This window comes from Mustela nivalis (genome assembly GCF_964662115.1).
Source record: "Mustela nivalis genome assembly, chromosome: 7".
Taxonomy (NCBI): Eukaryota; Metazoa; Chordata; class Mammalia; order Carnivora; family Mustelidae; genus Mustela; species Mustela nivalis.
The window spans coordinates 122,716,648-122,740,942 of NC_139026.1; the positions used below are offsets into that span (position 1 = coordinate 122,716,648).

The 24,295-nt window shown below is 46.6% G+C and overlaps 1 pseudogene across 1 annotated transcript in view; it reads left to right on the forward strand.

Moving 5' to 3' along the window:
• LOC309869061 (heterogeneous nuclear ribonucleoprotein A1 pseudogene) overlaps positions 1-14,586 on the forward strand; it is a 361,742-nt pseudogene extending 347,156 nt beyond the window's left edge. Inside the window, exon 2 of the transcript XR_014316503.1 lies at positions 14,577-14,586. The product of XR_014316503.1 is annotated as a heterogeneous nuclear ribonucleoprotein A1 pseudogene (transcript). The remainder of the gene's footprint in view (positions 1-14,576) is intronic.
• The last annotated feature ends 9,709 nt before the right edge of the window (positions 14,587-24,295 follow it).

Sequence of the window (24,295 nt, forward strand, 5' to 3'; positions counted from 1 at the left end):
GGGTTCAAATCCTGGCTCTGCCTCCTATAATTCCTGTGACTCTGGACAAGTGATAAAGTCCTCCAAGCATCATAGAAGCATAGCCAGCTTATATTTGAAACAAATCTAGAACCTAGGACTTGGGGGTATTTTCAGTACTACAAGAAAAATTCTACTCTTAAGTCTTGGGTGGCTGGAAGTCTGGACATCTTAATGTACACAACTAGAGACCAAGGCAACTAGTATTTAAAACCAAGGGTGCCTGGGTGACTCAGTCAGTTAAGCTTCTGCCTTTGGCTCAGGTCGTGATCTCAGGGTCCTGGGATCAAGCCCCACATCGGGTTCCCTGCTCAATGGGGAGCCTGCTTTTCCCTCTCCATCTGCCCCCCCCATTCATGTGCTCTCTCTTTCAAATAGATAAATAAAATCTTTAAAAATATAAAGAAAATAAATTGTGCACAATGTGACTAAGAAGCTGAGGTAATCTTCTATGAAACAAAGTACTGTAAGATGGGGAGGAAAGGGAGAGAAAATCCAGACTGGAAAATGTTAGTAGGCTGAGGAGGATTTGGAATATTCATTTAGGAAGGAAAGAAGACATATAGGGAAATGAAGATCGGACGATGTAGAAGTTATTAGAAACATGTTGAGACTGATCAGGCCGGATTGCTCCCAATTTTCCTCTTCATTAGTTATGCATAGCTCCCATCAACAGGGACACAGTCCTGCTGTGCGGACCTTTTTTGTTAATGACCCAGTGGAACAAAAGGTTCCCTGGATCTTGGAGGTGCTCCCAGAGAAAGGAATGGGGGTCTGCTCGGTGTTTTAAGGCTGTTTTGCAATTGAATGTAACCTGGGCCTAAAAGAGGAACCCGGTTAAGGGCAAGCATCCAATTTTGCCAATGTCGAGAGGGTGGTAGGAAGAAACATCAGCAACCACAAAATTAGCAACAGGAAGATCCTGTCAAAGAACTCTGAGGACAAAGGATAGGGAGCCAAACACAAAAACTTGGGCATCGCCACAAATATCCAAAAGAAAAATGTACAGAATTAAAAAAAAAAAAAAATCAAGGGTCCATCAGTAAGGGTGTGGTCAGGAAAACCAGAAACCACTTTAGCTATTTCAAAGTAAGAGGGAATTGTCTTAAAGCTGTTGAGAGGGCGAGGAGAGCAAAATGGCAGAAAGTGTTGTTACCCAAAGACTGGAAATTCCGGGAGCTGGGACGGATCCGATGCGGTTCAATTCTGGATGCTGAAGCCTGTCTATCACCCAGTGTTTTAAGAACAGCTCTGCAGCTTTCTGGTCTTTGTGTTACCCATCAGTATGGCATAGCCTAGAATCCCAAGCCTTAATTCTGTGCAGTTCCCTATAGGTGCTCAAGACTCTGACAATGATAAGGTAGTAATGGAGAGGCTATGAAAACTAGTCCATGGTGTCTCAAAACTTTGGCCCACTAGTGGCCATTGACACAGATGGGCTGCGGAGAATCTCTCTCTTGGTTTTGCCTTTCTCTGATTCAGGCCCAGGGTGCGTTTGTTCTGTGACTGGCTGCCATTTGTATAAATGAAGAGATGGTGTGGGGAGGCCTTTCGTGGTTCTGAGTAGTTCCCCCGTGAACATCTTTGTTGTAAGCCACGTTGCTGGGTAGCTAACTGATGGTAAGGCCATTTCCCTGTAAAAGATTAAAAAAAAAAAAAATAGCTGGTTGACCGTTTGGTTTGACAGTTTGTTGGTTTCATCAATGGGTTTTATTTCTTCATTGACGCAGTACTCCCATTTTTATTGTATATAAATCTCAGCCCTCTTAATGGTCTGTGTAGCGCTGCAAAGTTTTGAACCCACATTTCCCATAGAACTTTGGACCATTTATCAATGGACATCTGATGATATGCCAAGAACAAACAACAGCGTAGAAGCTTTCAAAATGCAGCGGCTTTCCCAGGGCAACGTAAAACTCGGGTATAAACATGCGTCGTAGTGTTTGGAAGCCAAAACCTTTTTTCTTTTAATTTTTTTAAGATTTTATTTATTCATTTGACAGATATCACAAGTAGGCAGAAAGGCAGGCAGAGAGAGAGGAAGGGAAGCAGGCTTCCTGCCACGCAGAGAGCCCAATGCGGGGCTTGATTCCAGGACCTTGGGATCATGACCTGAGCCGAAGGCAGAGGCTTTAACCCACTGAGCCACCCAGGCGCCCCCTGAAACCTCTTTTAATGAAGAAAGACACTTTAGCAAAAAAAGAAAAAGTATGCCGCCAAATCAGGAAATGAACTAACATATAGAAAAGGAGAGAGAAAGGAAGAAAGAGACCGAGAGAAAGCATAAGATTATAGAGGAGAGATTTTGAAGACTAGTGGTTAGGTACAACCCATAAGATAAAATCAGTTATTTGTGCCACCTATGGCTGAATCTACACACATGTTCAATGTGTTCAGATATTTTGTATTTTGCAATAAAGTTTTTTTACATATGTTATACATTTTTTCACGTTTCATTATGTGGTTTTTTAGTGAAGATGCCTCTTTGATGGGATGCCTGGGTGGCTCAGTTGGTTGGACGACTGCCTTTGGCTCAGGTCATGATCCCGGAGTCCCAGGATCGAATCCCACATCGGGCTCCCAGCTCCATGGGGAGTCTGCTTCTCCCTCTGACCTTCTCCTCGCTCATGCTCTCTCTCACTGTCTCTCTCTCTCAAATAAATAAATAAAATCTTAAAAAAAAAAAAAAGATGCCTCTTTGATATTTTTGCAAGTTTGTCTTTTACGGCAACATCGCTTGCTTGCCGAGCAGGTGGCCAAGATGCTCATGGGGAAGATGCTGGCAGCAACGCCAGTGGACACGGGAACAGAGCAGGGTTCTGCACAGCTGCCTGGAGTGGCGCTCTCTCTTCCCGGCAACTGCACCCTGCTCATCCTGTCCTCTTTTGCACCCCTGCGCCTGTCCTGCCAGCTCTGTCCCTCCCACCCAGGCTGGAAGAGCAACCCTTGCTTCCCCCCATTCTCTCTGCACCTGCCATTGACACACGTGGTGTTAACATGGAGCCCAGCATCCCGGCTGATCGGCCGTCAGCCGCGGCTCTGTTGGTGGAGTTCGTGGTTTTGTGAGGAAGTGCTAAGTGATGGGTTTTCTGCTCTTTTTTTTTTTTTTTTAAGATTTTATTTATTTATTTGACAGAGAGAGATTACAAGTAGGCAGAGAGGCAGGCAGAGAGAGAGGAGGAAGCAGGCTCCCTGCTGAGCAGAGAGCCTGATGCGGGGCTCGATCCCAGGACCCTGAGATCATGACCTGAGCCGAAGGCAGCGGCTTAACCCACTGAGCCACCCAGGCGCCCCGGGTTTTCTGCTCTTAAGCCCCACTTGCTACCCTGGAGTTTCTTCTTTGTTCCTCACCCATCACCTAAGATGGGAGATTATGCGTCAAGAAATAAATGTTGCCACTGAGTCCTCTCCCCAAGAGCTTTCCAGTCTCCCTAAAGTAGGGTCAGGGGGCGCCCGAGTGGTTCAGCTGGTTAAGGATCTGCCTTCAGCTCAGGTCATGTTGGGGTCCTGGGTCCATCGGGTTCCCTGCTCAGTGGGGAGCCTGCTTCTCCCTCTCTCTCTGTCTGCTGCTCCCCCTGCTTGTGTTCTCTCTCTGTGTGTTGAATAAATAAATAAAATCTTTAAAAAAAAAAAAAAAAGTAGGATCAAGTTCCCCAGCCTGAGAAGTCTTTCAGACTTGGTGTGATCCCCAACTTGTTCTGGAATCTACCACCAGTCACTGAGCAGGGTTCCCTCCCCCGAGCCCCATCCACTCTGATCCCACATTTAATTTCCTCCTTCATAAGGTGCCACTTCTCAAAGTTTTCTCAGCGGGGACTGTCTTAGAGCAAGTGTCTCCCAACACCTCCTGAGCCCAGCTGGCCCAAGGAAGGCGGCATTCTAGACAGCTTCTTGGAGAGTATATTCTGGAAGCCTGAGGTTACTTCTCCTGTGTGTGATCGCTGGGAACGCCCAGACCTGGGAGCTCCCGCCAGCTGATGGAAGGCACGCAACTTTTCCCACACAGTGTGGTTTGTAGTTTGCAATGCTTCCTACATCCTAACACACATTGTTACTTTGATCCTCACGTTTGTGATTTTTCACAGATAACAAAATTGGAGTTTCAGGGATTAGTGTATTGATGCCTGCTCACACAGTAGAAAGTGGGGCAAGAAATCCACTCTAGATTGTCAGACTTTGACTTCTAGACCCTTCTCCCCATACTGAAGAAGGAACAGACTAAGGTGGAAACTATATGGAGTGGGAGTGTTTACAGAGAATTTGACCTTCCGAGGTCAAAAAGATGAATTTGGGCACCTGGATGGCTCAGTCCTCGAGCGTCCAATCGTGAGATCGAGCCCCATGTCAGCTTCACACTCAGTGCAGAATCTGCTTGAGATTCTCTCTCTCCTTCCCCTCCCCCTACTTGTACTCTCGCTATAAGAAAAGAAAATCTTAGGGGCACCTGCGTGGCTCAGTGGGTTAAAGCCTCTGCCTTCGGCTCAAGTCATAATCCCAGGGTTCTCGGATCGAGCCCCGCATCGGGCTTTCTGCTCAACAAAGAGCCTGTTTCCTCTTCTCTCTCTGCCTGCCTCTCTGCCTACTTGTGATCTCTGTTTGTCAAATAAATAAATAAAATAAATAAAATCTTAAAAAAAATAAATAAATTTACCCTTCTGAGCCTGCTGATCAAGGAAAGGAAGAGATGGGGTAGACAAAGGAGAGGTTTAAGTATCCGTCATAACTCACCGCGAGCCTTGTTTTTCCTGGGCCTTCATTTCACAGGCTTCACTGCCCTGAGAATATTCAAGAAGAGTCGTGGAATCGATGAGTTTGAATGGTTGTTCTCTTCTTTTATCTAAGCATTTTTGCATCATTGGAGTAATAGAATCTTGTTTATTTTAGTATGTAATGTATTCCTATCTCTCAGGGAAGATTGGAAGACAGAACAGTCTAGTGGGGGGAAAAAAAACACGGGCCTTGGATTAATAATCAGCTCACCTTTGCTGACTTCTGACTTTGTCGCAGAGATGGTTCTAAGCACCTGACTTGTGCTGACCTGTCGTAATCCCTGGAGATAAGCACTATCCGTGTTTTATTGTACATGGGGGAAATGAGCATTTACAGAGATGAAATAACTTGCCTGAGGTTGCACAGCTAGTAAGTGAGGAGTTAAGATTTGAACCCAGGCCGTGGGACTCTGAAGCCCAGATTGTCAATGCCTCCCACGTAAGGTCAGGACGTTGCTCAAAGTCTCTGAGCCTCAGGATCCTTATTTGGACACTGGTGATAAATACACTCCATGCCCCATGGTCCAATAAAAGAGCAGGCTGGGGGCACCTGGGTGGCTCAGTCAATTAAGCGTCTACCTTCAGCTCAGGTCGTGATCCCAGGATCCTAGGATCAAGTCCCACATCGGGCTCCCTGCTCAGCGGGGAGCCTGCTTCTCCTTCTGCCTGCTGCTTCTCCTGCTTGTGCGCTCTCTCTCTGACAAATAAAACATAAAAGAAAGAAAGAAAGAAAAAACGAACAGACTAAAGCATCTGGCGTGCAGTAGGTTCTTAGAGATTGGCTGTTATTATTAGCACAGTGGAAATCTGCCCTATGGTTCTTCTGAATGGAAACCAGGATGTGGCCCCGATAGCGTGTAGACATATAAGCAACCGGGCCCCCCTCTAACAAGCTCTGTGATTTTGGGGAAGTCACTTCACTTCCCTGAACGTGTGCCTCATTAGTAAAGTGGAGAGGATAATAATAATACTTCTCTGTTAGGGTTGTTGTAAGGATCACATGAGACCATGTGAGCTTGCCTGGCACCTGGAGCGGTTTCAGTGCATGTGAGCTCTTATTATTTGTTAAAGGTACGTTTTTTAAAAGAAAGCCTCTTGTGAATAGTGGTGGGGTGGGGGTATGAAAGCAGGGTATGGTAGTGGAGGAGCCCCTCCATTGAGGCAGCTATTTCAGACATTTTCCAGGGATGCCTGGGTCGCTCATTTGGTTAAGTATCCGCCTTCCACTTAGGTCATGGTTCCAGAGTCCTGGGATCGAGTCCTGCGTCAGGCTCCCGGCTCAGCCGGGAGTCAGCGTCTCCTTCTCCCTCTGCCCCTCCTCCTGCTCGTGCTCTCTCTCTTTCTCTCTCTGACAGATAAATGGACAAAATTTTAAAAAAAATTATAAAAAAGAACATTTTCCAAAGGTAGCATCTTTTGGTTAAAAAAAATATATATATTAGAGGGGCGCCTGGGTGGCTCAGTGGGTTAAAGCCTCTGTCTTTAGCTCAGGTCATGATCCCAGAGTCCTAGGATCGAGCCCTGCATCAGGCTGTCCGCTCAGCGGGGAGCCTTCTTCCTCCTTTCTCTCTGCCTACTAGTGATCTCTGTCAAATAAATAAATAAAATCTTTAAAAAATATATTAGAAAAAGCAACTCTGTTCAATATGTGGTTGAGGGAAGAGGAATTTGACTCTAAAATTCCCAAAGAAGGTAGTAGAATGTGGTGTAGTTTCAGGTTCCCGTCTCCCAAACCAGGTTCATCCCTCTGATGCTAAATTTTAGGTATCCTCTAGGAAGAAAAGGGGAAGAGGACTTGAAAATATATTGATTTTTTCCCTGCTGTGACACCCCTGGGCCCTCCGTCTCGAGTATGTCGAGAGTTGCTGATCAGACTTTATATCCCCGATTCAGGCCCCGTCTGGGGCTGCTGTGGGATTGGTGAGGCAGATCCTTGTTCTAGCTCCAACCCTGAAAGGTGTATTTATCTAAGAGTTTATTTATTCATTTTGAGAGAGAGAGAGAGAGCGAGGGGAGGGCAGGGGGGGAGGGAGAAGGACAAGACGACTGGGCACTGACTGCAGAGCCTGAAGGCGGGCTCGATCTCAAGACTCAGAGATCATGACCTGAGCTGAGAACAAGAGTTCGATGCTTAACCGACCGCGCCTTCCAGGCGCCCCTGCAGGGCAGTCTTTAGCACAGCAAGGCCGCCCATCACCTTTTTGGACATTGAAGGTACTCAGGAACCTCCATAGTGGCCCAGCGTGGGGGTGGGGATGGCGATAATCCAGGGTTCTGTCCTGCAGGGAGAAGGCGGGTCAGCAGGTGGGTGGCATCCACGTCCTGGGGGAATTACCCAGTAGCCCCTGCTGGACCGCAAACACGTGAACGGGAAGCAGGATGAGAGGGAGGCCCCTTGCTGGGGGTTGGGGGGTGGGGTAGCACCTCTCCTTGTAGGGAAGCGGAGCTGGAGTTGGAGAAGGTAGTGCATGCTGCGTGGCTGTGAGGGGACACACACATCCCCGTGACACTATTCCCGGAAAGGTTGAGAGGTCTCGTGGTGGCTGAGTTACCCTCCAGTGGCAGGCAGGGTCTGGGCTAGGGAACTGTTGGACTTCAGTGCAAAATGTCTTCTTTGAGGGGTCTGTCCCCTGCCAGGAAGCGGCGTCCCCACCTCCTGTCGAGTGGCCACTCAGAGGCCAAGCAGGTACTCCAAGAGATGGCCGCAGGGAGCAGGAGGCTCACCCCGTCAGTGCCCATGTTTGCTTTGCCTCAAAGGAAGGGCATTCTTTCTGCTCAGGAAGCCCCAGACCACGGGCCTGTAATCGAAGGTATGTGTGACAAAGGTGACAAGGCATCTGTCTTTCATCAGGTTTCTAGGGGCAGAGCCACGCCTGGCTCACCTTCTTCTCTCCTCCGTCCCCCAACCTCTCACAGCCCCTAATCTAGACTATTCGTAGACTCTGGTTGGACTCCATCAGTTGGTCTGCCCCCACCCCCCCGCCTCTCTCCCCTCCAGGCCCTGCTTGAGGACTCCACCTACCAGCCACCCCCGCCTACCGTCCATCAAGCATGCTAGGGAGTGAAAGGAGGGCCCAGAGAAGTCAGGGAGATGGTTTGCAGGAAGGGGAAAAAACAGAAGAAATGGGAGGAAGTGTGTGCAGTGAGGCCAGGTGAGGCAATGTGGTTAGTGGCTGCTCACCTAGTTTTCAGCCAAGCGACTCAAGGTATATAGATCACTGCTCCCTCTGCAACCCTGGCCACCTCCGTCTGCCTTGAAGCAATAGCAGAGGGCTGACGGCACATAACTGATGGGAAGAAAACTGTCCCGTAAACATTGTCACCTCGAGGGCTGACATTGCACAGTCTTCTGAGCTTTGAATCTGGATCTCGGGTTTAATCTTGAGGAGGCCAAGGAGAGTGGGGGTAGTGGTGGGAAGGTGAGAGCTCTCGATTCTCACCATCCTCACTGAGCACCGCGCAGATTCTGGAGAGCCGGCGGCATCAGTAGGTCTTCAGTGCCCGGATGTAGACCCTTAGTCTCCAGAATGTGACATGCTCCCAGAATCCGAGGGTCTCTGTCATCTTAGGCAGGGCTGGCTTCACACAGAACCTCAGGCACAGAAGGGACCTGCCCTTGAGGAATGCTCTGTTGCCACCGTGTTGAAATTCTTATTTTTTCTTATTTCATATATATATATATTTGTTTAAGATTTTAATTTTTATTTTATCTCTACCCCAAATGTGAGACTTAAACTCATGACCCCAAGATCAAGAGTCACACGCTCCCATGGCTGAGCAAGCCAGGTGCCCCAGTAAATTTTCTATTGTGGTTAAATATATATAACATAGTATTGTACCATAATTAAAAATAAAACATATCATAAATTTTGCCATTTTTAAAAATCCCAGGATAGTTAACATACAGTGTAATATTAGTTTCAGGTGTATAATAGGGTTCAATACTTCCATCTGTCACCCAGTGCCTGTGACAACCAGTTCGCTCCCTCTCCCCATCATTTTTTCACCCATCCCCCCCCCCCACCTCCCCTCTGGCAACCACCAACTTATTCTCTGTGGTTAGGGTCTGGCTTTCTGTTTGTCTCTTTTCTTCTTTGTTCATCTGTTTTGATTTTTAAATTCCACATATGAATGAACTCCTATGGGATTGGTATTTCTCTGATTGACTCACTTCATTTAGCATAATACTTAGCTCCATCCCTGTTGTCACAAATGGCAAGATTTCATTCTTTGTGGCTGAGCAATATTCCATTGTGTGTATATTATATATACACATGTGACATGCATATATATGTGTGTTATATATTGTATATTATATATTATTATATATTATAGATATTACCTGTATAATGTATATGTATATATATATTATACACACACACATACACTTTTTTTTTAAAGATTTTATTTATTTGACAGAGAGAGAGGTCACAAATAGGCAGAGAGGCAGGCAGAGAGAGAGGGGGAAGCAGACTCCCCTCTGAGCAGAGAACCTCATGTGGGGCTCGAGCCCAGAGCCCTGAGATCATGACCTGAGCTGAAGGCAGATGCTCAACCCACTGAGCCACCCAGGTGCCCCATATACACATACCTTTATATATATCTATATATATCTACCATATCTTTATCCATTCATCCAATGATGAACACTTGGGTAGTAAAATTTGCCATTTTATTTTTTAGCTTTTTAAAAAATTTTTTATCATTTTTTCTTAAGATTTTATTTATTTACTTGACAGACAGAGATCACGGTTTGGCAGAGAGGCAGGCAGAGAGAGGAGGAAGCAGGCTCCCCGCTGAGCAGAGAGCCCGAAGCAGGGCTTGATCCCGGGACTCTGGGATCATGACCTGAGCTGAAGGCAGAGGCTTTAACCCACTGAGCCACCCAAGTGCCCCTAGTTTTTTTAGAGACACAGAGTATGTTCGAGTTGGGATTGGGAGGAGCAGAGGTAAAGAGAGTCTTAAGCAGGCTTAGTGCAGGACTCATTCTCTTTGACTGACTGAGCCAAGCAGGTGCCCCTAAAATTTGTCATTTTGAAGTGTACAGTTCAATGGCGTTACATTCACAATATTGTGCAATTGTTACCACTACCTGTTGTCAAAACATTTTCGTCATCCCAAATAGACAATCTAAACCCATTAAGCAATGACCCTTCATTCCCGCCTTCCCTCGTCCCCTCAGCAGCGATTGCCTCTAACGCAGGTTCTGTCTCTGTGAATTTGCCTAATCTGGGTATTTCACGTAAGTAGAATCATACGATATTTGTCCTTTTGTGTTAGGTCTATTTCTTTTAATATAATGTTTTAAGGGTTTACCCATATTAGAGTATATGTCAGAACTTTATTCCTTTTGGGGCATCTGGCCGCTTCCGTTGGTAGAGCCTGCAACTCTTGATCTTGGGGTTGTGAGTTTGAGCCCCACACTGGGTGTAGACATTACATAAAATAAAAAATCTTTAAAAAATAACTTTATTGAGAGATTATGGACTCTGAAAAACAATCTGAGGGGTTTGAAGTGGCGGGGGGTGGTGGGAGGTCGGGGTACCAGGTGGTGGGTATTATAGAGGGTACGGATTGCGTGGAGCACTGGGTGTGGTGAAAAAATAATGATACTGTTATGCTGAAAATAAATAAATTTAAAAAAATAATAACTTTATTTTTTATGGATTAATAATATTCCATTGTGTGTATAGACCACATTTTGTTTATCTATTCCTCTGTCGATGGACACTTAGGTTGTTTCTACCTTTGTAGATGCAAAGGCATGTAGTGTGCAAATATGTGTTTATGTCCCTGTTTTCAATTTTTTGGGTGTATTCCGGGGAGTAGTATTGCTGGGTCATGGAAATTCTGTGTTTAGCTTTTGAGGACCAACCAAACTCTTTGCCATTAGCTTTTGAACAAGGGGCCCTGCATTTTCATTTTGCACTGGGCTCTTCAAGTCATGCAGAGTTTCCTCTCTCAGGGCCATCTTCAGGGGCTATCCCAGTCTAAAGACGTCTTTTTTTTTTTTGGTAAAGATTTTATTTATTTATTTGAGAGTGAAAGAGCACAAGCAGGGGGAACAGGAGAGGGAGAAGCAGGCTCCCCACAGAGCAGGGAGCCCGATGCAGGACTCGATCCCAGGACCCCGGGACCATGACCTGAGCCGAAGGCAGATGCTTAACCATCTAAGCCACCCAGGCCCCCAAGGATATCCCAGTCTAAAACATACCTGAATTACCTGTCCCTCGGGAGGTCCAGCATGTTATCAGCCCTCTATAGCCAGAACTTAGCCGTCCCACCTACTCTAGGGCCTGTGGACCCACATAGGTCTACTTGTCTGTTTACATCGTGTTCTGGAAAGAGAATGGTTAATGTAAGCTAAGCCATTTAGCTTGAGGACTGAAACCACCAAGTCCCACTTAGCCTCTGGGTGTTCACTAAGCTGTGACTTAATCCCACAGTCTTTACCAATATACTTTCTCTATTATAGAAACACTCGCCAAAGACAAAAAGTCGTAAATGGCTGTTGTCTTAGGAACTTAACAAAACCCACTTAAAACTGCTTAACTTCAAAAGATAGCAGTAAAGGACTATTAACTCACCTTGCTGTGCCCACGATCCTGATCTTTTATATCATGAGCCTTAGCCGATCCTAATCCACCCCACACCAAAACACCCACCATAAATGCTGAAGCCCTGACTTCACCACCCCTCCTCAGAGATAGTGTTAAAACTGCTAAGAAGGGGGCACCTGGGTGGCTCAATGGGTTAAGCCTCTGCCTTCAGCTCAGGTCATGATCTCAGAGTCCTGGGCTCGAGCCCCACATTGGGTTTTCTGCTCAGTGGGGAGCCTGCTTCCTCCTCTCTCTCTCTGCCTACTTGTGATCTCTATCTGTCAAATAAATAAATAAAATCTTTTAAAAATAAAATAAAATAAAATGTTAAAAAAAAAAAAACAGCCGAGAAGCAAATTCTCTTCATGTCAAGAGCTGTGCCTTATCAACAGATCGTCCTTGTGTTATTTTATGGGAGCCCGTATTCAATAAACTACAGTTTGTGTAGTTATGTAGTTTATTGAATCTACGCTATGCATTTGCTCCGATTCTATTTTGGATATTTCATCCCATACCCATTCGTCCATTGAGGTGTTGCATGCCTGCCATGAGTTAGGCACCCTTAGACACTAGCTTTGTGATGACTGGGACAGATCCAGCTTTCAATTTCATAGAGCTCACCCTCTCCTTCATCCTTATATCACATTTCTGTTGCTAGGGAAAGTAGAGACCGAGAACCACTTTCAACTTGAATTTATTTGAAAAGGGAGCTTCTCCAGCAAACAAGCCAGGACTCTGCTTTTTAAATCTGGATGTCTTGATATTGTTGGGGAGGGAAAAAACTTTTCTTCTACCCTCTTAAGGTTCAGTGCCTGGGGACCTGCAAATTTAAGCAACGAAAGACAGACAAATAAGAGAAAAGGAATACAAATTTTATTAATCTATTTCTTGCGAAGGAGTTCACAGAAAAGAGGTGGTTAGACTTGGTTTGGGGCTTGTGTGCCGTCTTTATCAATGGAAAGGAGATTGGGGCTTTAAGGAGCCATACACTGCGAAGTGATGAGGATATATACGGGAAAATGAAGGGGTTTTTTAGTAAGGTCTGTTAATGCAGATTCATCTCCGTGATGACTCCCTTGGTGATAAGAGTAACTCTCTTCCTAGTATGGGAGATGGGGACACCTTCACAAAGGGAACTTTATGTTCTGCTTTTAGGCAGAAAAGTGAAGGGAGCAGAATTCTTCCTTCCTGCATTTTGTTGATTCTCAGATGCCTTCAGCTTAAAATAATTCTTATGCCAGGGCAGCATATTTTTGAGTGGAATATCTTGATCCCCTTCAACTCGATCTTTATTTTTTTAAAGATTTATTTATCTATTGGGTGCCTGGCTGGCTGTCATTTAAGTGAAGGTGGCTGCCTTCACCTCAGGTAAGGATCACAGGGTCCTGAAATTGAATCCCACTGAGCCTGCTTCTCCTTGTTCTTCTGCTGGGAGCTCCCCCTGCTTGTAATCTCTCTCTCTGCCCAAATCTTTACATCTAAAAAAAAAAAAGATTTATTTATTTGAGAGAGAGACAAAGAGAGAGCATGCCTGTGAGTTGGGAGAGAGAATCTTCAAGCAGACTCCCTGGCTGAGCTCAGAGCCCCAGGCAAGCCTCCAACCCACAAGCCATAAGATCACAACCTGAGCCAAAAGCAAGGGTCAAGACACTCAACCGACTGAGCCACCCAGGTGCCCCCATTAGAAGGCAAGGCAGCAAGATGTTCTTCGAATGAGATTGTGGCTCGTAATGGTTCCTTGTTACTGCAGGCTACTGCTGTGCTGCCTTACCTCCAAGGTACTCCTTGTGTCCTGGTGCTGGTCCTTGCTGCTGTTTCAGGGACAGAGCCCAGGACTTGGACGTTGTGAAGCCACCTGAGCCTCCCCAACCGGGCTGCTTTGAAGCCCTGTGTCCAGTTGGTGAAATGACCCCCAGAAGGCACATGAGAGCCCCCTGAGGGATATTTCCAGGATATGCCATCAGTCTGGTAAGGAAGGGACCTTATCAGAGTCTTCACCAAGAGATTAGGACCCGCCAGACCGGTTTGTCCACCAGCTCCAGCCACTTTGGGGTGACTGTTGGCTGTCTGGGGTAATGCAAATCTGGATGCTCAAACAATTCTCTCAATGTTTGGTTTTCTTTTAACTGAAGAAGCACTTTCACTTTTCTTCTCGTTGAATCTGTGTTGCAGCTGGTTCTTAGAGACCCTCTAGCCAAGTCTGTTGATCTTGTGAGTTTCAGAAGGCGCCCCACCCCCATCCCCACTCCCATGGCTCCTTCCCCATGCATGTGATTACATCTTTCCTTGGTAATGGGGTTTCGACTGGCCTTTTGTAGCATGCGAAGCCACAATGGGACAAGAATATTCTCCCTTATTTTTATCAGGCGCTTTTATTTCCTGAGCTGTTTTTGTAAGTGTGCTTGTTTCTGGTTCTGCTCCTCATCTGGAAGGGGGCCCGGGATTCAGGGATAAGATTAGATGCCCTGCTGTGTCAATTGGTCTTTAAAAGAAAGAAGCAAAAGTTGATCACATGCTGAAGCTCAGGGCTGATGCAGAACCGCCTCCCAAGAGGCCAATCAATTTCAATTAAGGAGATTAAAAGCCCCGAGCACTGAAAGGCCTGGTCACGGGTTTCTGAATGCCTTGCTCCTCCAGCAGCCTAAAAAGCAGGCAGCGGACCCCGGAAGCACTGGATCTCATCCTCCAGGCCAATGTCAAGACCACAGTGAGGGAGCACATGCAAAAGAAGAAGCTAGCTGAAGGGGCGCAGTGATCCTTCAAGGGGTCCTACTGGCATCTGTCACTGTCCTTGCGCACACCAGGTATCCAGATCCACATTACTAGGTCAACCAACCGAGTGCAAACTAACACCCCATCATACTTCCCGTGGACCGAACTACCCCAGGTTTTCATGGTTTGTCCCCTTCCCTTCCACTGGGCATCACAGAGGCTCCGAGGTATCTGCCCCCTCCACCGGATTCCAGGACCCCACCTTCCCTAACTGCTCGGGCATCCTAGAGCCCACACCACTGAGGGGTGAGGGCAAGGGCCAGAGAGGGGGATTGCCCAGCAGAGGAGAAGGGCCTTAGCACCCCACAGGGTTTGCCTCTTACCAGCTCTGCATTGGCTCTGAGTCAGCACACGAATAAGTTTCTTTTTGAGAATGGTTGGCACACCAGGGTATCCCCTCAGCACCCAGGGATCTCAGCGAGCCTCCCTTGCCGTGTGTCTCAAAATGCAACAACCCCCAGGTTGGCCAGCCTCTCAGGAGGTCACGCATGTATACATCAAGCGCCTGACATCCCCTTGCCACCGTCCGCAGGCAGCCTTTCTGATGACAGCAGCCCTGCGCAGACGGGGAGGTGGGGGGTGAGATGACATTCAGCACCGCTCCCCCCATCTGGTGGTTTTTGTTCAGAAGCCAGTGACTCAACAGTACTGTTAGTGCCCAGCCATTATGCTCTGTCTGCCGCGAATGCTGTGTAAATACTGACGCTGCGTCACCGGCCAGGGAGAGGGGGAACCAGGGCTGAATAAGGGGGGTGCCAGGATGCTGGGGAGGGGGCTTAGCCTGCTGCAGCTGGAGCAGGGCAGGAAGGAAGAAGGGCTCTCCAGGGAGGGGAGTGGCAGGATACTCGGACAAGAAAGAGAAGTGGCCTGCAACTCTGCTTCGTGCCCCGGAGTAGCTACAGAGACAAGATCTAGCAAACACCAGGAGTCCGAAGCCTCTGTTTCCCCTCGCTTCTCTCTCTGCCACTTCTCCTCTCACTGCTGTCCTATTTACAGGCTGGTCTGGTGAGAGAAGGTGCCAAGGAGGAGGCTTGGTCCAGGCCATGCGGCTGCACGTCTCTAAAGGACAGGAGGGGCGACTGCATCGAGAAGTATGGGGTCACAGCTCTCCCAGGCCTGTGGGGTGCCAGGTGCCCAAGGTCGGCTCCGGCACTTGCTCGAGGTCACTCTAGTTCATGGCAGGGCCATTTCCCGTGGTCCTTCTCCCAAACCTCTGGCTTCCTGGGCCTGCTTTCATCCCTGACCTACTTCTCCCAAGATAATTGAGAAACGAATGACCAAAGCTGCAGGCCTCAGCTTGCCGGGAAGGCTTGGGATGGCTGTTCATCAACATGAAAGCATTTGGACCTTTTCCCCCCCCTAAAACAACAAGAAAAGTAAGTCTTGGGCAGATTGCATTAAATACAAATGGCATGTTTCTGGATACAGATATATTTTACAAATGTAGAAAAATGGAACTTATCATTCACATCGAAGAGGAGGAAACTATTGCTTTGTGGAGTTTTAAGGAAGCTCTAAGTTGCTAAAGAAGGAGTAGATGAGCTGCTCAGAGGAAGCGTTGCCTCCAGGTAGGACCAGCTTTGTGGGAGGGAAGGAATCAGGAGCGACTAGCCCGTCCTTCTTAACACAGAAGCTACCTGTGGGATGGCTGCTCCGTCAGGCAGCAGGGAGGCCCTGGGCTGTGATGTGCACTCGGACCTGCCTTCTTCTTCTTCTTCTTCTTCTTTTTAAGATTTTGTTTATTTATTTGAGATACAGAGTGAGAGAGAGCATGAGAGGGGAGAGGGCCAGAGGGGGAAGCCCACTTCCCGTGGAGCTGGGAGCCTGATGCGGGACTCGATCCTGGGACTCTGGGATCATGACCTGAGCCAAGGGCAGTTGCTTAACCAACTGAGGCACCCAAAATGAAATCTTAAAAAAAAAAAAAATTGCTGACCAAAGAGAAGAGTAGAGCAGTAGATTTCCTCTATGTCTAAGCCAAACATGGACCTTGTGAGCACCAAAAAGCTGGTGGGTTTGGGCTTTCTGGGCTCTGGCATGGGAAACCCCATAGACGTGATCCTGGGGCACTAGGCTCCCTGTCAGGAGACCAGGGGTCTCTCATTCATCATCAGCAAAGTGGCAGCAACAACCCCAGTATTAGCTGGCGGGGGTGGGGGGATGCCCTAACCAAGCCCCAGGGCGTGAGGGGTTTAAACAACAGAAATGTATTTTCCCACAATCCCTTCCCTCATGACCTCAGAAGGAACCAGTCCTGCACATGACTCCATGTCCGATTTCTAACCACCAGAACTGTGAGAAAATAAATGTCTCCAGCAGTGAAATAAGGGATGAGCCTGCGATCCCCCAGATTCAGCCCGACTAAACAGATTATGTGCCCGCGCAGAACTGCGCCTCAGCCTTCCCCAAGCCGCCGAATGTGTGACTTTGACCGTGTAATCGCTCCAGGTTAAAATTTATGTATAAAGCACAGATAATAAAAATACCATCTATTTATCTCCCCAGGTGTTCTGAGCCTTCAGTGTGGTTGCAGGGATGATGGATCACAAAACGAAACAAATGAGTCTTTGGGACGGTCGACCTAGGGGCAAAATCAGCTACCACAACAAAAAAGACAAGCTTTCAAACCAACAAGAGAAGACAAGATTGTAATGCCTTCCTAACAACGTTGCTTTATTGATGCAATGCAAGGAAAACGACATTAGATTCTATCGATTCTCTCTGAGATCTAATAATATGCTTTATTCAGATCTTATTCACAGACGGCTTTCTCCATGGTCTTCTTGGAGCTGAAATTGGCCAGTTACAAACAGAATTTGTTCTCCTGTCCTTTGAAATCACAGAAGTGGATGTGTTTTAGAACACAAAAGATACCAAGCTTTCTAGGGGAAACAAAGAGCTGGGAAAAAGAAGAAAAAACAAAAAACAAAAAACTCCCCTTTAAACAAAATTGAAAGCATGCCTTACTTGAGATTTATTTGATTACAAAGTCTTTCTCGGGGCTAATCAGTTTTAGAAGCCGTTCCTATTGGCACCAATGAGCCAATAAAAAATCCAGAAGGAGAGAAGAAGTATCACAACTCAGGGAAACAAGGTTGTTCATTTTTTAAAAAAGCACTGAATTAATGTTTACGCTGCAGAGTCCAATTATTTATACGTATGCTATAGGTTTTGCATCACCAGAATTTGTTAGCATTCAGAGTATGATAAATTGTACCTGACTGACTTGTGAAAAATCATCTCGAGGAGGATTTTTTTTTTCCAGTGGGAAAATATGTAGATGACACACAGTGGTTTATTGGAACTGTTCTTCAGATGAACAGCCTGAAGGGAGAGGCAAGTTTTTAGATGTCACAACGAATGGTTAAGAATTTCGGCTATGGGGTAGTGTTATCAAGCTCATCGAGTCACTGCATTTCTCTACCTCGTGTTCATCATCTCTCCAGTAAGTTCCAAACTCAGGGTTTTCTGCAAATTTTCAGAATCTAATCAATGTCAGCTTTTGTATCATTATTATTATAGAGAATCTTTTCCTGTGTATATTGTATTTGCAAAAAAAATTACAAAAAGGATTAAATCTTTTGGGAAAAAAAAACAATACAGGTTTTTTGCACCTCCTTAATGCATGTACTATGTCAGGTCTAAGAAGGGAGGTTAACAAGTGTTAGGAAGCCCATGGAGAATCCAGAGCACTCGTTTGTTGCTGGTGGGGCATTGAAGGGTCAGACACTTTGGAAATCTGGTCGTTCCTTAAAAATGTGAAGCACACAGTTACTCTTGGCCCAGCAGCTCCACTCCTAGCTGTATGTATACCCACGGGCATCGAATACATGCATCTACATAAAATTTGCCTATAGATGTTCCTTGCAGCATTATTCACAATAGCCAAAAGGCAGAAACAGCTTAGGTATCTATCAGCTCATGAGTGGATAAGCAAATTATGGTAGGATATCATCTGGCCCAAAGTAGCAATAATAACACTGGTAGATGCTACAATGGGGATAAACCATAAATACATGGTACTAAGTCAAAGAAGCCAGGCGTCATAAAAGACACCTTGGTATGATTCCATTTAAAAAAAAAATTTTTTTTTGATGTAGAAGTTTTATTTTTATCACTGGCAAATTGTATTTTCTCTTCTGATTTTTTAAAAGTCATTATTTTTTTTAAAGTAATCCCTACACCCAGTGTGGGAACTCAACCCTGAGATCCAGAGTTGCATTCTGTGACGGCTGAGCCAGCCAGCCACCCCTCTCATGATTATTTGAATGATATTGTTAGTTTCAGGTGTATAACATAGTGATCCATCTTGTGCGTTTGTTCTGAAATGATCACTTTGATAAGTGTAGTCACTGTGGGTGATTCCATTTATGTGAAAGACACAGAGGGGCACCTGGGTGGCTCAGTGGGTTAAAGCCTCTGCCTTCGGTTCAGGTCATGATCCCAGGGTCCTGGGATCGAGCCCCATGTCAGGCTTCTGCTCCGCGGGGGGGCCTGCTTTCTCCCCTCTGCCTGCCTCTCTGCCTGCTTGTGATTTCTCTCTGTCAAATAAATAAAATCTTAAAAAAAAAAAAAAAAAAAGACACAGAACAGGCAAATCCAGAGAGACCAGAAAGTAATTAGCTGTTGCTTAGGTTGGGTCAAGGAGCTAATGGGTGCAGGGTTTCTGGAATTCAGTAGTGATGATGGTTGTGCAACTTTGTGACTGTACTAAAAACTACTGAGTTGTACACTTTAATATGGTTAGTTTTATGGTCTATGAATTATTTCTGGGGGAAAAATTTTGAAGGCTTAATGTAGAAGATAAGAAAGAAACAAAAACATTGCAGCATCCGGAGATAATCACTGCAAATGTTTTGATGTAGTAGATCCTTCAGACTCAAATGCAAATATACACATTTAAAAAAAAATAATAAAATGGGATCACACAGTGCATACTGCTGAGTGGACGTTTTATTTTTATAGTAGTATGCTATATTAGGAAATTGCCTCTACACTTCGGTGACTTCTACCTTGGAATCTTCCAGAATGTCTGGCCTTTCCGCCTTTCTTGCCATGTTGTTCTCTTTCCAAAGCTCTTCAGGAGCACTTTCCAAACTATTTTGCACTCCTCGGATCACCAGGATACTTCAGGGCTTGCTGTCCCAACTTGCCCCGTGTTATAAGATATTTCATTAACACCTATAATTTTTATAGAATTGATTCATAAATCCATATTTCTACCTTGACTTTTATCCCCTCTACTAGGCATCTCCAAATGCCTACTGGAAATTCCCACTCGGATATTCATCACTGACATTATCGTATGACTAAAATCGAACTCATTATACTTTTCAATGCCACAGCCTGGCATGGCAGAAGATGTGCTGAGTGGTGAATCTTGAGAGGAGAGTTCGTGCCCACACTTAACCTTTCTGATTCAAATCAGGCTTCTTGGAAGTTACGGAGACCTATTCTGGCTAATTTAGAAATGGGATGCAGGGAGGGACGTGTGGTCGCTCTCGCCACAGGCAGGAAGGCTGGATATGGGACGGGGCAGCGAAAAACAGCACCCGTCCACTTGGCTTAGCCTTGATTTCCTTCAACCGAGAAAGATGGGGATCATTGTGCCTCATGGGATTTGTAAGGAAGACAGCTGGGATTCTGGAAGATACTTTGTCAACCAGGAACCCCTGCACAGGTGTGAAGTTGTTTATACCAGAAAGTGAGGTTTTCTTTCTAGTTTCTGTTCTGTTCCTGACCATTTGTAACCTCTGTGTCCCCTAAGCGTCCTCCTTACCCATTAGCAGGCCCTTCTCGCCTCCGTGCCCCCCTCCCCGCTCCACACCTCCATACCCAAGCCACAGGGTTTGTGTTCATTATTCCTTCACCTTTCTCCCATCTTTTTCTCCCCATCATCACTGACACCTTATTCAGCTGCACCAATGGCAACAAATGTTTCCCACGCCTGATTACACATTGGACTCACCTGGGGTAATGATTTCTGCCTCAAAAGGCCTATCACAGACCTCCTCCTCACTTATTTTTTTTTTAAGATTTTATTTATTTATTTGACAGAGAGAGGGAGAGGTCACAAGTAGGCAGAGAGGAAGGCAGAGGGAAAGGGGGAACAGGCTCTCGCTGAGCAGAGAGCCCGATGTGGGGCTCAATCCCAGGACCATGAAATCATGGTCATGACCCGATCATGACCCAAGCTGAAGGCAGAGGATTAACCCACTGAACCACCCAGGCGCCCCCTGCTGAACCAAGCTCCTAAAGAGGGCACAACAGAAATGGGCCTACCCTACGGAATCAATGACCAAGTTTCTCACTTGGAGCACTCCTCCCCAGAAAGGGGTTCCCTATGGAAGTAAGTTTGGAAAACGCTGCATCCATCTCCCTCTTCAAGATCCACAATTTCAAGAGATCCTGCAGGTAAGATACCTGGACGACTGTGCAAACGCGCAAGGCCTAGGAGACTGTAAACCCATTCTGTCCCGTGATACTGTGGTTTATTGTAAAAAATATGAATTTGGGCTTGTTTCTGTTGCAAAATTCCTCCAAAGCGTTGGAATTTCCTCAATGATGAGAGCCACAAAGGTGTTTGTTATGTAAAGGAGGTGACTTTTGGACCACACCTCAGGCTAAGGCTGGTTGATCGGAGAACCTGACATGCCCTCCTTCCAGAATCCACCCCCACCCCAGCCTGGCCTTTTTGGTGAAGGGGGAGGAGCTGGAGGTTGAGTTCAAACAGGAGTTTGAGTCTAACGTGCCTGTGTAATGAAACCTCCATGAAAACCCGAAAGGAGACAACTCCGAGAGCTTCCAGGCTGGTGGGCACGTGGAGATTCGGGGAGAGTGGCGCGCCCAGAGAGCCGGAGGCACCTCACCCCTTTCCCCACACCTGGCCCTGTGCTCCCTTCCATCTGGCTGTTGCTGAGTCCTCTCCTTTTATATGATAAATTGATCCTCTAAGAAGTAAAGTGCTTCTGAATTCTGTGAGCCACTCAGGCCAGCTGATCGAACCTGAGGAAGGAGTCATGGAGCCGGTATGTCATGGAGCCGGTATGACCTCCAGAAGTGTTGACATTTTGTCTCTTTGCTGACCCTTTGAAAGCAATGACCCTGCATAGGTTCTTTTAGACTTTCTTCTGGGTGCAGGGCCCTCATCCAGCTGGTGTGCAGTAAACGGTTGTTGGTTCGCTTCCTGACTTTTGGGACTTGGTGGTTTTGCTATCTTCTCCAGCTGCTGAGGCTAGACTCCTGGGATGTGATGTTGGTGGTGTCAGCTTCGTTCTGGAGGGCAGGGTGCTGGGGCAGCCATGCGCAGGGAGGGAAGGGAGGTCTGGTGAAGGAGCAGGAGGCTGGCTGAGGACAAAGCAAAAGCTGGAGCCTTGCACCCCCCCCTTCACCCGCTCCCCTCCATATGTGTAGCATTCCTCAGGCACCCCTGACTGCCATAAAACGATAAATAGTTAACTTGCAGAGATCACAGTCCTGCAAGGTAGGAGTCTCCCCTGGTTTGCAAATATCCTTGAGATTTACAACAAAGAAGTTACCTTATCAATAGCCCTAATGTCACCCTCCCCTCCATGAAAAACCGAAGGAGGCGGAGGTAGAAGGAAAAGTAAATACTTCTAAACCTAAATCTCATTAACAGGGATGCTTGATAGCAGGAATGTAACATTCCGCCAGGAGACTCCCAATTGTGTTCAAACTATCAATCAATAAGCTCAGCCCTACCCGAAACTTGTTTGTACCTGTCTATAAAAACCCTGCACCAACCCAGCTCTGGACCTCTCGGTGTTATCGGCAACGAGCGCCGCAGAGGTCCAGGTTCGAACCTGCAATAAACGACCCTTGCTGCTTGGCTTTGACTCACGTCTCTGGTGGTCTTTTAAGGTGGGGGTAATATTCAATTGGCATTTCATTGGGAGGAACCCGCTGGCCGACGCGGACTTAGGGAAGGGAGTGACAGGCTGAGTCTGTGCCCAAGGAGGAGAGGTCTGGTGTTAGTCCTTGTTCTAACTCCTCCCTGCTGTCTGGGGTCCTCGATCACAGCAGCCACAAAAAAGAAGGGGCTGGGTTTCAAATTTTCCCCATAGCAGCCGTTCCCACGCTTGGCCCCGGCTTCACGGGGGTCCCTGGAGAACCAGGCACTTCCCGTTGCTTCTATAATGCCACCTGGTTCTCTCCAGTCAGAAGGTAAAGGGCAGTGATGCTGTCACAGGGAAAGCTTTGAATTGCTCGAATTCATTGAGGGAGTGAATTCACACCTTGTTCTCGTTGGTCACGAGTTACTGCTAATCCTCTTCGTGGCTCTGAGGATGGGGCCCTGCCTACCTCCCAGATGTTCTGGGGCTGTGGCTCCCAAACTTTGGCGCATATCAGGAGAGGCTGTGGGGGTGAAGGCGATTTAACACCCACTGCACCCCACCCCAGAGCCTCTGGGTGAACTCCGGGAGATTGACAGCTCCTCCAAGTTCCAGGGTGACAGCAATGCTGCCCGTTTGGGGAATCCCAGCTTGAGGAGCGCTGACTTTTGGCATCACCTGCAGGAGCTATCTCCCTCCTAAATTAGAGGGTTCTCCGTGATTTCCGTGGCTTTCTTTATTCTAGAGATCGTCTTTCTCTCATTTAGTCTCCCCCGATTCCTGTCCGGACAGATGGACAGTGGGGAGTGGGAGGAAATCGAGGATAAAAAGACACCAGAGCTAAGTGAGTAACAGATCCAGTATTTCAACTCTCGGGGTCATTCTGGTTGCAAAACTCCTTCTTTTCAGCACTCTGCTGTGTTCTCTTGAAAGCTTTTTAATAAAGAACCTATCGTCAGGTTGAAGACACGCGCTCCTTCTCGGCCTCTTTCTGGCACTATGTTGAGGATATTTCAAATGAAATGATTCAAGTAAAACACTTAGGGCCCGACATAGACTAAATAGCCAATACATTTATGTAGAAATACATCCTAAACCATAAGGTTTAGAAGCATGGCCTCTAGATCAGAATGCCTGGGCTTGAATCCTGGCTCAGTCACATACCAGGTATATGACGGGGGGAGAGTTATTTCAGCTCTTTGAGACTCAGTGTCCTCATCTGTGAAATGGGCATGATAATAGTACTTCTGGTCTTATAACGGAGATTAACTGAATTAGTACGGGTAAGATACTGAGGACAGTTCCTGGCTCTGAAGAAGCCTCAATACACATGTGTTGAATGCTTTTGTGCAAAATCCTGGCTCCATGCTTTTGTGCAAACTAAGGTATAAAGAGCACTGGAAAGGAATATCATATATGCCCATCTCACCCGGGTCCTTCTAAACACTTCTCTTACCTGGAGTCGGAGTCCCATTCCCTGGTTTCAAATCTTGACTAAAACCAGTCCTTAGGTCTGGGAGCCGAGACAGGTTACTTCGCTTTTTTCCACCTGTTAAATGAGGATAATAATCGGATGTACTCTAGTTACACCACACGGCCTGAACTGCTTCAATTCTTGGCCTCATTTGCCTCAGCAACTCCCCCCCCCACCCCACCCCCCCGCCGCCGCCCCACCCCCAACACACTGTGGTGATTTTGTTTTTGTTTTCAGGTAGTCCTCCGAATCCCAAAGGCCCTGATGGTGTCGTTTTTTTGAACTGATTTGTCAAATGCCCTTGTAGCTCTGATGGGCTTCTTGTCTTGCCGCTAATACATTTTTTACAGAGCATCATCTCCAGTTTCCTTTCAAGTTACTGAGAGGATATCCTTTTCTGGTTAGCCTGCGCAATGGTTGGTTTTTTTCCCCCCTCCCTTTCAAAGTAAAGCCCTAACCTTCAGAGTCCTGTAAATAGGTTCAATGTACATACCATTGGAGTAGCGAGTTGAAGTTTTCACTGGAACTTATGTGACATTTCAGAAGCCAGCATTACAAGGAGTTATGCTGGTATTTCAGACATTTCCTAACAGCATCCAAGCGGCATTACATAGTCACGGATCTATAGACCACTGAGTGCCCTTTCTTCCTACACATCATTCTTTTACAAAGGGTAACTAAGCTGATAGTAAAACATCATCTGTACCTTTTTATTTTTTTAATTTTTACTTATTTATTTTTAAAGATTTTATTTATTTGACAGGGAGAGATCACCAGCAGGCAGAGAGGCAGGTAGAGAGAGAGGAGGAA